This window comes from Oreochromis niloticus, unplaced genomic scaffold, assembly GCF_001858045.2.
Source record: "Oreochromis niloticus isolate F11D_XX unplaced genomic scaffold, O_niloticus_UMD_NMBU tig00008353_pilon, whole genome shotgun sequence".
Classification (NCBI taxonomy): domain Eukaryota; kingdom Metazoa; phylum Chordata; class Actinopteri; order Cichliformes; family Cichlidae; genus Oreochromis; species Oreochromis niloticus.
This window is the reverse complement of record NW_020329137.1, coordinates 3,920-19,107: the sequence shown is the minus strand read 5'-3', so window position 1 is coordinate 19,107 and position 15,188 is coordinate 3,920. Positions and strand designations below refer to the sequence as shown.

Genomic DNA, 15,188 nt, shown 5'->3' with positions numbered 1-15,188 from the left:
TTATTATGTATATTTGTTGTTTAGTTGTTCAACTTAAAAAAGTAAAAAAAGAAAAAAATATTGGCTCAAAAAGTATTTTTAGGCCTGTTAATAAAATTAAATAATTTCTGCTGTTTAATACCTAAAAAATTCAACTGACATGGTGTTCAATGTGTGCAAAATGGGCCTTTTTGTTCAACGTCTGGATATTTATGTGTTGGCAGTGCTGTAATTTTTCACGGTTTCACTTTAGAAACATAAAACTTTGCACAGATGATGTTTATACTGAATTTCGGGAATTAAAGGTCTGCAGCTCAGACACAAGCATTTCACTACATGTTGTACCCTGTATGATTGTGTATGTGACAAATAAAGTTGTTTGTTTCTTTGTTTGTTGTGAAATGTGAACTGAAGCATGTTTTTAAAAGGGTTATATGTTAAAAAAATAAATAAAAAATTTGGCGGGAATAAAATCTACTCACTTTTTCTGTGTTCCAGTCTCAGTAACTTTGACACAGTAATATCTGCTGCAATATTTACACCTCTGATGACATTTCACAAGTGTTAGCTTTCTTTTGATACCACGATTGTATACACAGAGTTTGTAATTGCACTCAATTAATTTGGGGCATTTCATTTTCGAGCAGGAAGCTCAGAAAACCCTTTGGGGCTCAGGTTAAAGAACTGGACCACTACAGGTTTTAGAAAACCCATCCAGAATAATTTTGTCCATCTGGGCCCATATAGGGACATCAAAGGTCAAAACTTCTGTTGCCCTGTGGAGGTTAAGCGTGGGTTTGCCCTGCTCACACACTCCCGCCCACAACTACCCACTGTGAGCCCATGCAAGTAATAACGTTTTGGCACATTACTTATGATAAGAACCACCATGAGGGGAAATACAGTTGTGGAGAAGATGAAACCAAAGCACCTGTTTGATTACACTGTCAGAATATGAGGCTGGGAGGAGGCGACTGATGCAAAGCCCCAGGGAAAAGGAAAGTTAACGATTTTTTCATTCCAAAAATCATTTATACAGTTCAGTGGTCTACAGACAGACTGAAGAGAGAAACAAAGCTAGTATCGATCTGATACCAATACCAGTGCTGGTTTGTCAATATTATACAGTGGCTTGCGAAAGTATTCGGCCCCCTTGAACTTTTCCACATTTTGTCACATTACAGCCACAAACATGAATCAATTTATTGGAATTCCACGTGAAAGACCAATACAGAGTGGTGCACACGTGAGAAGTGGAACGAAAATCATACATGATTCCAAACATTTTTTACAAATAAATAACTGAAATGTGGGGTGTGCGTAATTATTCAGCCCCCTGAGTCAATACTTTGTAGAACCACCTTTTGCTGCAATTACAGCTGCCAGTCTTTTAGGGTATGTCTCTACCAGCTTTGCACATCTAGAGACTGAAATTCTTGCCCATTCTTCTTTGCAAAACAGCTCCAGCCCAGTCAGATTAGATGGACAGCGTTTGTGAACAGCAGTTTTCAGCAGGTTGTGGCTCAGCTGCAGGGGAGGGGTGAAGCAGTGGGTTTCGGGCAGAATGTTTCCAGGCATGTAGTCTTGGAACATCTCCAGATGGATCGTGGATAAGGCCAGGGCCATAGGCACCGTTCATGCAATCCATGTAGAACTGCAAGGGACTTCCTGTTGACAGACAGAAAAAGAGCGGTTAGTGACTTCCTTCCAAACTATTTTCTCCATGCACTTCATTCCACGCATTTCTCCTGACCATATGCAGATACCTGGGATGTGGGTGCCATCGTATTTGATATCCATCTCATGCAGACCGGCCTCTGTGGGAGCGTACTTGTCAGCAACTGTGCCATCGTTGTTGTCTGTGATGTCAAGCTTAGCAACTTTGCCTGATGCCATTCGGACCTCACCTAAAGCAGAGGACAAAAACAATGACACACACACATCATTATGCTCAAACTATCTGTTTATTAAGTAGACTTGTTACCTGTGACCTCTCCTTTCTGGATGGTGAATGGAATCACCAGGTCAAATGGTCTCAGACTTGCCACATCCAGCCAGATCATTCCCATTGGTCGGTCTGTTGCCTGAGAGACACGCAAGTGCACACGTCAGATCACAGGTTGTTAAGAGATTGTGGCAACAGTTCTGGTTACAGCGACAACATGTCACAGACTAAATGAACACAGGAAATTAATACAGGACCTGTAACATCAGAAGGCTGTGGCTTCTTAACATTATGCAGCTCTGCTGAACTGTCCATGTGTTTCAGGCATCCCGTTTTTGACATGGAGAGAGAGAAATGAGAGAACGCACCCTCTCAGTGATGAAACACCTGCAATGAGAGACAGCAGACAATGATGCAGTCTGATGAAAGGAGACCATGTGTGCTATAGATGACAAAGGGACAACAGGGAGAAGCTGAACAAAAACTGAAGCTGAGAAGGCCGAGAGACCGGAGGCTGAGGTTTTAGATACCCAGGGCTGTTGGGGCATTTGGCTCTGTTGCATGAGCTGGTCTGACGGAGCTCCTTCCAGTACTTGGAGGGTGTAGGCAGGGATGATGGAGGGAATTGAGAGAGGGAAAAAGATAAGGCATTGGAGCGGATTAAAACGGCGTCAAAGTGATATAGCGAAACGGCTGCAGCCATCAGGACCAATCACAAAGCCTCTGTAGGGGAATGGATCTGTGCAATTTATGCAATTCCCTTCTCACATATACATTGAAACAGAGAAGGTAGGACTGACTAACAACCACAAGAGCTTTCTGAGACTGATTATATACTGATTTTGAGTATAAACACTAGCAAAATGCAAGTTTTGCTGCAGCAGATGTCATTGACTGCTTCAGGGCTCGCTCCCAGCAGCTGGACGGTGTCCTGGAGTAAAGAACTACATATCTAGCTGTTGTGACAGTATCAGGTCAGTTCATGTCTACATACTCACTGGCTAAGTTATGGTAGTGAAGGCTCACTGACTCTGTCTTCCACTACTCTCAGACACTGTGTCATATTTTCAGAGGAGCCCAACAAACCACAGATCACTGAGCTGTCCTAACAAATCTCCAGCAATGATGCAACACGTAGGAAGACTGAGTTATAAAGACATGGCAATATTTCAACAAGGTCTTGAATTATGAGGCCCCGTCATATCTTAAACACATTAAGGTATCACATCACCCCGGTACAGCTCTTCACTCTCAGACTAGCTCTTTCTAAAAGTAGAATGGGAGGCAGAGCCTTCAGCTTTCAGGGCTCTGCTCTGAACCAGCTCCCAGTTTGGATTCAGGAGACAGACACCCTCTGTACTTTCAACATTACACTTACAACTTTCCTATTTGATAAAGCATATAGTCAGCCTTGGATCAGGTGACCCTGAACCCTCCCTTAGTTACACTGCAGTAAACCTCTTGTGTGGTTACTTATAGTTACCATTTATGTCTTTATAGTGAGGGTTAATAGTTACTTCCCAACCATTTATTCGTCTTCTATCACTTATTCATCTTCGAGAATGGAGATGTGCATGGCCCGGGAGTCCCTCTGCAAATCTCAACTCTTTGTTACAAACAGTTTTATAAAAGCAACCCCCCATTGTAAACCCCATATGGTGTGTCATTAACCTAAGACACTGCGTGTGTGTGTGTGCCTTCCTGCTGGTCATAAAAGGGTCATCTCCTCTACACTCTGAATCTAATATAACCACCACTACAGTCTACAGCTGATATTCCACTGGCCCTTAGACAGACCTATTACCTCGGTCTTCAGTGTCATCGTCCTCTATTCCAATGCTCTCTGCCAGTTCTTTCTGTTTGCGGTAATTCAGCAGGAACTGGCGAATGCTGAGGTCTTCCTGGTCACTGGAGCTTTGCCTGGAGCTGGCAGACGTACTGGTCCTGCTACAAGTGGAAGGAAACCACCTCGCTAAAGGAAAAACAAGACAACAATATGAGCATAGGTTTGGTTACAATAAAATAAGTCAGTTAATCAAAATCAGTGTGACACAGACGCTGATGTTTTTGAAAAGAGCCCATCAGTAACATTTAATTCATACATTTTTACTGTGCGGGCTTGTAAAACTTCTGTATGAATATTATTATGAATATTAATTCTACAACAGAAAACCACTCAGCAATTAAACATCACGATGTATTAAATGTTTCCAAAGATACTGATAATTTGATAACGAGCAAATTATACATCCTGAAGTGTACTCCTTGATAGAAACTTTGAAAGGCACTGCAGAAAACATAAAGTTAAGCAACATAAAACATGTGGCAGAGCATGCAATGAGTCACATTTTCTTCCTTGTCCTCTTTGACTCCCAGTATACGTGAGACTCAAGCTGACATCACTGTTGAAATCTTACCCAGTGCCTTCATGAGCGCGTGCAGCGCGGAGCAGAAAAGAGCAGCTGTGCGCTCGTAGCTGAGATCCAGATCCTGAACCATGTCCCCGACCAGCAGGCTGCAGTCAGAGTGAGTCAACAGAACTGTCAACACCGGTGGAGCCTGGCCAACAAGACAGGATTATAATGAAATACAGTACAAGCTCAGGGCAGCACAGGCTTAAGCAGACCAAGGAGGAAATCGGGTAAACCCTCCAGCAGTTATTTCTGTGTCCATTTTGGGTAAAAACAAAAAACACATCATAACTACCTGTAAATGCAGGCTGAGCCTCTGAAGGTTGAGTGATATGTCATTAAGCAGGTAGTCAGAGTTCTCATTGATCAGTTCCTTGAGGGAAGCGTATCCACAGACCTTATTGATGTTCCATATGGAGCTCAGCGCCGCCTGGCTGACCAGCAGCGTCTCCTCACCAGCTTTCTCCAGCACAGGATACAGCCAGGTCGTCAACAAGGGACGGAAATCGCGGCCCAGCGCCTGAGCACAGCAGGCCAAGGCCTCCGGTTGGATGCACAGCTGACAGATGTTGCTGTTGAGCTGGTGGATCGTGGATGCAGATCATTTTAGATGTTTCAGTAGCAGCCTGATGAAATTAGCTGTGTCGTTAACCCACTTCAGCCATCCAAACAGATGACCATCTAAGGTGAATTATGCAGATCACTAGCACAGTACACAGATTACCACTTCTGATTCCAGCCAGACTTGTTGTTACTTCATTCTAATCATGCAGTAACAACAAAGATTTATTCCTACTGGCTTTTTAAAATGTGCTTCTTCTATTCTAGAAAAACAAAAACATCTTATCACAGGGTTTGGTTTTTTTCAATGACATTTGTGTTGGCTGTGTCAGTTGCAGGCAAACATTTATCATTATTTTAAATCTATTTTATGTTTTAGGATTTTGTAAACTGCCTTTTTTTATGTTTTATGTTTTAGGATTTTGTAAAGTTTACAAAATCCTAAACATAAAAACATTTTAAAAAAGGCAGTTTACAATGTAAACTGCCTTTTTTAAATGTTAGATATTAGGAAATAGCTTAAAATTAGTGCATATTTAACTTGTTACACTGCCTTAATGTTGCCTGCATGGGATTTCCTCATCAGCATATGACTGTACCCTGGATGATGATATGTGAGGAGCTTGAACTTGATTCGCTAACAGAAACTAATTTAGCTAGCTTAGCACACATGTCTTGTGGCAAGATATATGCACCTAAATGCTTTAAGTCATTGGCTGTTCTGCCAAATTGCCACCAAGCTGCAACTTTGTGAGCTGACTGTTTGGCGATTTTTGTGTTTTAGACAACAAAAAGAAAAGAAAAGATCTACGGATTCAGGCTTTTCCTTACCTGTGGTAGTGGCATAGAATGACGTCACTGACATTGGTTTAATATGAAAACAAACTTTGTCAAACCAAAAACAAACCAAAAACAGAAGAAGTGAGTCGGCGTGTCATCTTTACCGAGCACCATACATGTTTTGCAGACAAAAAAACAAGTATTGCCGAACAAAAGATAAATGTCCTTTTTTTCCTACTTTCGCCGGCTGGTCGTTTGGCGTAAGACGTAAGAAGTGGCGCTTTGAATCTGAGCGCCCGAGTTCGAATCCCTCACGGACTCGCTGCCACGACCATTGCTTGGGGGGCGGGGAGAAGCCAAGTCGCTTCTCCCTTTTCCTGCTCTTGCCAACTCCTCCGCCTGCTCTCTTATTACCTTTTATTACCGCAAAATACCCATGCTTGTCAGCTCTTCATTCCTCAACTATTTGCTGCTTATTACTCCACCTTCCGCAACTTTCTCTCTTCAGGCTACCAACTCTGCCTTCATTTTTTCACACTGTCTCCGACACTTTTACATCAAATTATTACCACCTAATAAGCACAGTGACAGAGGGACCCCAGGCTTTTTTTCGGTAAGTTACATGTGTTTGTGTCCGTAACTACCGTCCTTAGCTAGGTCCTCAAATCTAGGCAGCTAAGATGACAACTGGGCTCTTCGGGGAAACTTGTTTTGTAAAGTTGGTTTAGCTAATCCGTAGAGGCCAATGAATTGACCGTGACTAAAGAAATGATGAGAAAAGCACTGGGTTGCTGTTGTTGCTCTCCGGTCACTGATGCTAGCTAAGAGGATGTAATAAGGCAAGGTAGCAGAGATGAAAAAGGAGTGGTTGTTGATAAATAAGTGGAGAAAAAGGTGGGCAGGGAAAAAAAGCAGGTGTGAGTGTGTGAAATGTGAGTATTTGAGTGTAAAAATGTGTGGTCTCCTGCGAAAGGCTGGGTGCCCGATGTGCACCTTGCGCTCTTTAAATACAAGGATATTCCACGTTCTGCTATGTGGTGGGCTAGCAGGTTCATAACATAGAGGCTCAGGTTCGAGCCCTCGGCTCACCTGCCTCTCTATGTTTATCTGCTAGGGGGAGGTCCAGGCAGGGGATCTTGGAGTGAAAATTCCGAGGGATGAACCTTGTTCAGCCTGGACTTCCCCTGATTTTGATTTTCTCTGTTTTTTCTTTTACCTGCCAGCAACAAACAGCCCAGCCTGATTTATGGACCTCCTTCTTGTCATGGCTACCAAGGACCACTCTTCTTCTGCCAACAAGTCATTGCCTGACAAATAATTATTTCCTATGTTTCCCTATGGGGTTTTTTAATCTCCAATATCTTTACATATCTTGCTAGATAGACTTCCCTCAACAGGGTTTACAAACGCCTTATCCTCTTTGTCCACTTCAAATAACTTTAAACAACTATTCTTAGATTTCTTGCAACATCTGCTGTCCTCTTGCACAGATTACGCTTTTTAAAAAACTAACAAACACTTTTTTTTAACGTCAACCCATTGTTGGAACTAGATAAATAAAGCATATATAAAAGTCACTACCAAAAACTCATTGCAGCTTCGACCTTGTTATAGGAATGTTGTTTGTGGCTCAAGATGACTTGATTTCATCCATGAAGGATACATTTGATATATGTTTTCACATATTATAGACCAACAAGTTATTATAGCAGTTTAAATACGAGCGATCGGAAGCATGTGCTGATCAGCTTCAGTTTCTTCTCTGAAGTTGCTCTATTTCTCTTCAGGTTTCTCTCAGACCAAGATTGAATGTGATGACAAGGGTGATGGATGGTGTGACATGTGCTGCTGGCCCACAGAACCAGGTGAGTATGCTGTCCATGTGCTCTGCAACAATGAGGACATCCAACACTCTCAGTTAAGATTAGTTTTCATGATTGTTGCCTCAAGACCTGAGATCATGGTGGTGGGCTTGTGATGGACACACTTTTCATGGCTGAAAGCTCTCCTGTAGAGGCTAAGCCCTCTCGATCAACAACACACCTGCCGCTAACTACGTGTGTCTACCTTAAATATCTTTACAAACTCAAAATGTGACCTCTAGCACCAAACGCTTGCTGCAGTTCTTGGTGTCAGAGGTGACACACAAGGTATCGGGTTTTAGGTGCAATTACTTTTTCATATAGGACCAAGTATGTTTGGATAGCTTTTTCCCCTTGAAAACTGCCGTTTAATATTACACATTCTTGTCTAATATTATAAATGTATTGATCTGAAACGTGTAAGTGTGACAAATATGGAATAAGATACGAAATCAGAAAGGAGGCAAATATTTTTTCACAGCGCTAAGTCTGTAAATGATCTTCTTTGGCTGTAGTAGATCTTTGACTTGTTCCTTTTTTAATTGTTTGTTTAAAATTGTTTTCTCTAGGTTAAGGCGTACGGTCCAGGCCTTCAGAGCAGTGGTCTGGCTGTTGGAAAACCCACTGAATTCACAGTTGATGCCAAGCAAGGAGGAAAAGCTCCTCTGAAAATTATAGCCCAGGTATATCTGGCTTTGTATATGACCACAAATATGTTAAATATATTGCATGTACCGTATTTTTCAGAGTATGAGTCGCACTTAAAATCCTTTAATTGTGCGCCTTATGTATGAATTCTGGTTGTGCTTACTGACCTTGAACCGATTTTATGTAATACACGGCGCTCAAAATCTGTCAAAAAATGTTTTAGTACGACTTTGGTAAGCTACGAAGTCGCACCGCTTGATGGATTGTCGGAGCATCATGGTTACGTAGTCAGCAGCCTCGCGGAGTGATACGCGCTGCGCATCAACATAATATTACTGTATTGTGTGTGGATAAGGACCCCAAAATGGCACCTGTTAAGAGACATGCTTACGAAGCGGATTTCAAAATCAAGGCTGTCAGTCACGCAGTAGAACATGAGAATAGAGCAGCTGCGAGAGATTTCAACATTAATGAATCAATGGTACGGAAGTAGAGGAAGCTAGAAGAAAGAGTTGAGTAAAGTTTGACTTATCTGACTGTTTTGTTTCGCTTAATGCGTTTTATAATCCAGTACGCCTCATGTATAAAACCAGACCTGTTCATCAACAGTGCGCCTTATGGTCCGAAAACTACCGTGTGTTAAATCTGATTGAACTAATCCCTTGTCTTCTGCACAGGATGGTGAAGTCAATTCTGTGGATGTCCAGGTTAAGGATAATGGCAACAGCACATACACCTGCACCTACACCCCACGTAAGCCTGTGAAGCAGACTGTGATGGTCTCCTGGGGAGACTGAGAGTCCATTCAGGGTGAGTATGCACTCACTTTCACTCTTGCATGCAGGGTTTGCCTTTTCTTCTCACTGAAAAGTCTCTTGAGTTTTGGTGTTTGTGCCCACAGATGAATATCGGAGCAGGCTGTCATCCAAACAAGGTGAAGGTCTCTGACCCTGGAGTGGCAAAGACGGGCCTCAAAGCCTTCAAGCCAACATACTTCACTGTTGACTGCTCAGAGTCTGGTCAAGGTAAAGCTCCATAAAACTGTGTGTGAGAGTAAAGAGCGCAAACATATGATCATGTCAAAGAAATATTCCAAACAACAGTAACATGTTTAGAAACAGATATTACAGGGAAACTTATTTAACCCACCTGCTGTTTGAGGCTAAAAATGACTGTAGAGCATTACCTGCAAAGGTAACATGCTAACACAGCCTTTGTCCTCTGCCATCAGGACAAAGGCTGTTTGGGTTTAGGCTATTCCAATGACACCGTTCAGGGTCAAAGTGGATCCTTCTCAAGGCAGAGGGACCAGGACTCAGCCGCAGTGGTAAGAATACCTGTACTGCCTCACAAAGTCAGAGAGTACTAACAAAAAACAGTCTGTTTATTTAGTTTATTGGTCTATAATACGGTCGGAATGTTTTCCGTCATACTACATGGAACAACTCTTCATAACACTTTTATGAAAATGTTTGACGAAATTGACAAGATCAAAATTACAATCACAATGGCAAGGATTTAAAAACAAGAATAAACATGAAAAAAAAAAAGGGTTATAGTTTTTATGCTAATGTAAACAGGTCCTTTTGAGCTGTCACTTGAACTGTGTACCAGTCAAAGCAGTAGTAGCAGCAGGCTGTGAAAGACTTTGAAATCATCAGCAACCACAACAACACACACTGTTAAATATACACCTGTGCAACAGGCGAGAGAAGAAATGCTCACACATGCGGGCGTGGATTGTAGTTACTTTGTAGTTACTTTGTATTATGTGGGTTCTTATAAGACAAGGAAGCGTTCTTCTGGCTGTTATGCATCATATTAAATGGGAGGATGTGGATCGCTTCCCTTTCCTGTGACAGGGTCCCCTGGGAGTTGCGTGACCTACGGTGGAGATCACATTCCCAAGAGCCCTTTCAGTGTCGTCGTGGCAGCCACACTGGACCTTAGCAAGGTCAAGGTGACAGGCCTGGGAGACAGTATGTACCTCTGTCATTGTTCTTGTACATCCACACCTTCTGACACCAAACCTCAGGCTACATAAAGCCTAGTGATAACCTATGAAACCATTATTTGCTTTTAAACGTTTGTCTAAGCATGAATATTTTTACGATGGCTTCCCCCCCAGATCAGAGGTGTCAGTGTATTTTCTTTGGTCTCTGTTCTGGCAGAGATAGCTGTTGGCAAAGACCAGCTTGTGCTGGTGCTTGTTTCTTCCTCCCCATTATCACCACAGCTTTATTCAGAGAAGATGATCTGATCTTTTGGTTCGTCTGTCCAATAGTGTAGATTTCTGGTGAGTATCAGCTGCGCTGGGTATGTAAATCGGGCCATCCAGCTGCAGTGCTGATCCGACGCCACTTGTGCCAAAAATCCAGACAAATGTCATTTCATCAAGGAGCAAATCTGAGCCAAACAGACTGATCATTTTTTTTCACCTGGCGTCTCATCAGAGGAAACTTTTCCTTTTCCAAGCTCCTGTAGGACTCGGGGAGGGAAAGCTGCTGATGCTGATTCTTCAGAGATTCATCACACTGGATTTCGATGAGCTCTAATTGCAGATTCTCTTCCACTTCTTCGGCATCCACCAAAAAAGGAGTCGCGAATAGCTTGATTTCTTTTTCAATGGCAGAAAAATCCTGGAGGCGCTGTCTGAATTCTGTTTCGAGACATGTAATCACAGACACATATTTCCCTTTTTTAGCAGAAAGGTTGGCCTGTGGATAAGCAGTTCTGATCTTGGACAGTGTGGGGAAGTGCACAACGTTGAAGTTGCGCACTTGTGTCTTAAAGAGATTGAGCTTCACACAAAATGCTTTCATGTGCGCATAAAGTTGTGGTACAAGCTGCTCTTTCCCTTGTAGGCTCTTGTTCAGGGTGGTTAAATGATCAGTAAGATCAACTAAAAATGCAAGGTCTGCCAACCATAGAGGGTCATTCAGCTCATGAAGAGGTCGGTCCTTCTCTTTCAAAAATGGTCAATTTCTGATCTCAGGGAGTAAAGACGCTTCAGCACGGCACCGCGGCTTAGCCAGCGCGTAGAGTAGTAGAGTAGATCCCCATATTCAGCATCCGCATCAGAAAGGAAAGCCTGAAATTCTCCGTGGTACAGTCCTCTTGCTCGAATTATGTTGACAGTTTTTACAATAGTGTTCATTACATCTCCAAGATTGACTGTCTTGGCACAAAGGGCTTCTTGGTGAACAGTACGGTGCATTTCAACAGCCTCACCTCCAGCCTCTTTCACCTCAGCGCACATCGTAGACGCCATTCCTTTGTGTGCACCATAACTGGAGCCCCGTCTGTTGTATCTTCACACAGCTTGTCCCATTTTGTCAGTTGAGTCTGACGCAGCTTCAAAAATATCCATACCTGTTGTTGTGCCTTTTAGACTCTTAAGATCGAGCAGCTCCTCTGTAACTCCACGTCTTGCGAGGAGTTGGGCGACCTCATAGCTGGCTATTGTAGACTTTTCCTGGACTTTTTGAGCACAAAAAAATACTGTTGCTGACCCTGCAGGACAGCTACCATTTGCTTTACTTTCTGCTCTCGCTCAGCACCAGTGTAGGATGCATAGTTCTGATATTTGGTTTCATAATGACGTCGTACATTACACTCTTTCATAACTGCCACAGTTTCAGTGCAGATCAAACAGACACTTCCCCTTGAATTCTTTGAAGAAATATTCACTCTCCCACCGTGTCTGAAATTTTCTGCACACACTTTCTACCTTTCGCTTCTTTGGTTCTGCCATGTTCAGTAACTTGGGGTAAATTTCTTCTAGGATTGTCCTTTTTGGTGGAGCAACTGCCTTGATCAACAGCAGCTCCCCCTGGTGTTAAAACTAAGAAGTGCATTACACTCAAGCAAAAGTTGAAGTGCGGGCCATATTCTATTCTATTTATAACATTTCTTGCGGGCCAATTAGAAATGGACCGCGGGCCGTAGTTTGGACACCCCTGCTATAGACATTAGCACACACTCCAGCAGCTTTTCATCCTCTAGAGTCACTTGGATGACACTGAAAACACTACGTCCAGATAAACTCCGTGTATGTAGTGTATTATCTTACAAAAAATACAAACAAATATAAAACAAGTATTTTATTTTCTAAATGTAATGCTTCCTTTTAGGAAGAAGGTGGAGGAGCAGCTCCAGCAGAGCAACACCAGAGGTGTGTGGAGAGGACTGAACACCATCACTGGATGGAGCACTGTGAGCGGAGGGGGTCCAGAGTCTGGAGACCAGGTTCTGGCTAACAGATTGAACCAGTTTTTTAACAGGTTTGATTCAGTAGCCCTTCCCTCCCCCATCCACCAGAGCTCGTCACACCTCTCTGCAACCCCCCACAGCACCGGGGACATGAAATGCACCTCACCTGTCCCCCTTTTCCTTTTCCTTCAACCACTCTACTGGGTCTAAGTCGTCTCCACCTGCTACGGCGGCTGAGATCCTTTGAGGTGAACAGGACACTCCTCAGGACATTTTATGACACTGTGGTGGCGTCTGCTGTTTTCTATGCTGTGGTCTGCTGGAGTGGTGGAATGGCAGAGAGGGACGGGGGGAAACTCAACAAGCTGGTCAGGAGGGCCAGCTCTGTCTGAGCGCTACCGCAGGTCATTCTTACCAGCAGCTGTCAGACTCTATAATGCAGCTTAACATTCCTTTGGTCATCTTACTCACCAGCTTGTTAGTTTACTCTACATTTTATACATGTCTCCGTACAATTTTCTCAATTTTTCTATACATATTCTGTACATTGTTACCTGTATATACGAACTTCGGTTGCTTATGTTCATAGGACCACCCTGTGTCTTCCTTTTATATTTTATTTTCCCTTGCTGTAAGAGCTCTGTAACACCAAATTTTCTAATCAGTGGGATTATAAAGGTTTATTCTATTCTATGTTTTATATTTGTTTGTATTTTATTTGTATTTTCCTTCTGCTATCTGTACCTGAGCTGAGGAAAAAATTTCCCCGCCGTGGGATCAATAAAGTCATATCTCATCTAACAGAATGAACCTTTTGGGATTTAGTTACCTGGATGATTGAGCATGCATCAAGACATAACTGGACCCAGTTTGCACTTTTGTTTGTAGGGAGTTACGCACCACGGTGTAAGAAATCTTCACTTTTTGTTCCAGTTTCATACATAAACACCCTCATACAAAATATTATACTCGCTTCAAAAATAGTAAATCTAGCAACATCTGTGTCTGAAACACAACATTTCTAATATGATTAGATCAAATTTGCACTTTCCTGAAAAGAGTGACACGTCCAGTTGTATAAAAACCTTTTTCTACAGACATTAGCACACACTCCAGCAGCTTTTCATCCCTTTGAACCCAAAAAGTCATTGCTCAGGACCCCAAACTTTCTAAATGTAATGCTTCCTTTGATGAGAACAATGTGCTGGTAAACAGAAACTGTTACTGAAAGCAAACACACAGACACCTCAGTACGTTTTACTTGCAAGGGGAGCGTCGGAGAGCAGAGCTGCCACTCGCCTGTCCAAGCAACTCCAACTCCTCTGCGTCCGCCTCACTCTTTTATTGACAACAGAGGTTACACACAATTCACTTAACCACGTGACGGTTAAGACATGCACATGTGTGTGTGTGTGTGTGTGTGTGTCTTCCTGACACCATACAAGGCATGATATCAATCAAATTATTTTTGAAAAGGAAAAATAATAATTTTAATGTGAGGCAAAACATGTATGGTGCTCGGTAAAGATGACACACCGACTCACTTCTTCTTTTTTTGTTTTTTTTTTGTTTGAGAAAGTTTGTTTTCATATTAAACCAATGTCAGTGACGTCAAATGTGTAAAATTCAAGGCTGGTCCTTAAAAGCTCCCAACAAGGCAAAAACTGCAAAGCCACACAAGTCCCAGCGTCAGCAGCAGCAGTGAAAAGAAAGTGGAGAAAGGATGAATGAGTCTGTGCTTATCGGCTATCGGCTCTCTGCTCTCCCCCAAGCTGGCGTTGTTGTTGGTAGCCATGACAACGGAGATAGTCCCAGCTTTATAAATAAAGGCCCCAACACCCCAAAAAAGAAAAAAAAGAAAGAAAAAAAACTCGGGATTCCCTGCGCAGACCAGGAATCCCGCTAGCAGGCCGAAGCTACAGAGATGATTTTGACCGAGTGAGACTCGAACCATCGACGGTCTGTGCTTCAACCTGCCAGGGGCCAGCGACAAGTGCTCTGCGCCACCTGCCGGGCCGTGGAATTCGTGCAAATTTGATATATTTGACTTCTCTGAAGACAAATTATTTTTGAAAAGGAAAGATAATAATTTTAATGTGAGGCAAAACATGTATGGTGCTCGGTAAAGATGACACGCCGACTCACTTCTTCTTTTTTTGTTTTTGTTTTTTTGTTTGAGAAAGTTTGTTTTCATATTAAACCAGTGTCAGTGACGTCATTCTACACGACTACCACAGGTAAGGAAAAGCCTGAATCTGTAGATCTTTTTCTTTTCTTTTTGTTGTCTAAAACAGAAAAATCCCGAAACAGTCAGCTCACAAAGTTGCAGGTTGGTGGGAATTTGGCAGAACAGCCAATGACTTAAAGCATTTAGGTGCATATATCTTGCCACAAGACATGTGTGCTAAGCTAGCTAAATTAGTTTCTGTTAGCGAATCAAGTTCAAGCTCCTCACATATCATCATCCAGGGTACAGTCATATGCTGATGAGGAGATCCCATGCAGGCAACATTAAGGCAGTGTAACAAGTTAAATATGCACTGATTTTAAGCTATTTCCTAATATCTAACCATTATGATAATGTTTGCCTGCAACTGACACAGCCAACACAAATGTCATTGAAAAAAACAAAAGCCTGTGATAACATGTTTTTGTTTTTCTAGAATAGAAGAAGCACATTTTAAAAAGCCAGTAGGAATAAATCTTTGTTGTTACTGCATGATTAGAATGAAGTAACAACAAGTCTGGCTGGAATAAGAAGTGGTAATCTGTGTACTGTGCTGGTGATCT

General features: G+C 42.4%; 2 long non-coding RNA genes across 2 annotated transcripts; both read left to right on the top strand.

The window, feature by feature from the left end:
- The first annotated feature begins 8,975 nt into the window (after nt 1-8,975).
- Nucleotides 8,976-9,467, top strand: LOC109198486 (uncharacterized). The gene is made up of 3 exons (XR_002059268.2): nt 8,976-8,996; nt 9,088-9,211; nt 9,418-9,467. It is a non-coding gene; the product is annotated as an uncharacterized LOC109198486 (long non-coding RNA).
- A 2-nt stretch (nt 9,468-9,469) lies between these two features.
- LOC112845642 (uncharacterized) lies at nt 9,470-12,375 on the top strand. The gene is made up of 3 exons (XR_003218511.1): nt 9,470-9,513; nt 10,049-10,165; nt 12,320-12,375. It is a non-coding gene; the product is annotated as an uncharacterized LOC112845642 (long non-coding RNA).
- The last annotated feature ends 2,813 nt before the right edge of the window (nt 12,376-15,188 follow it).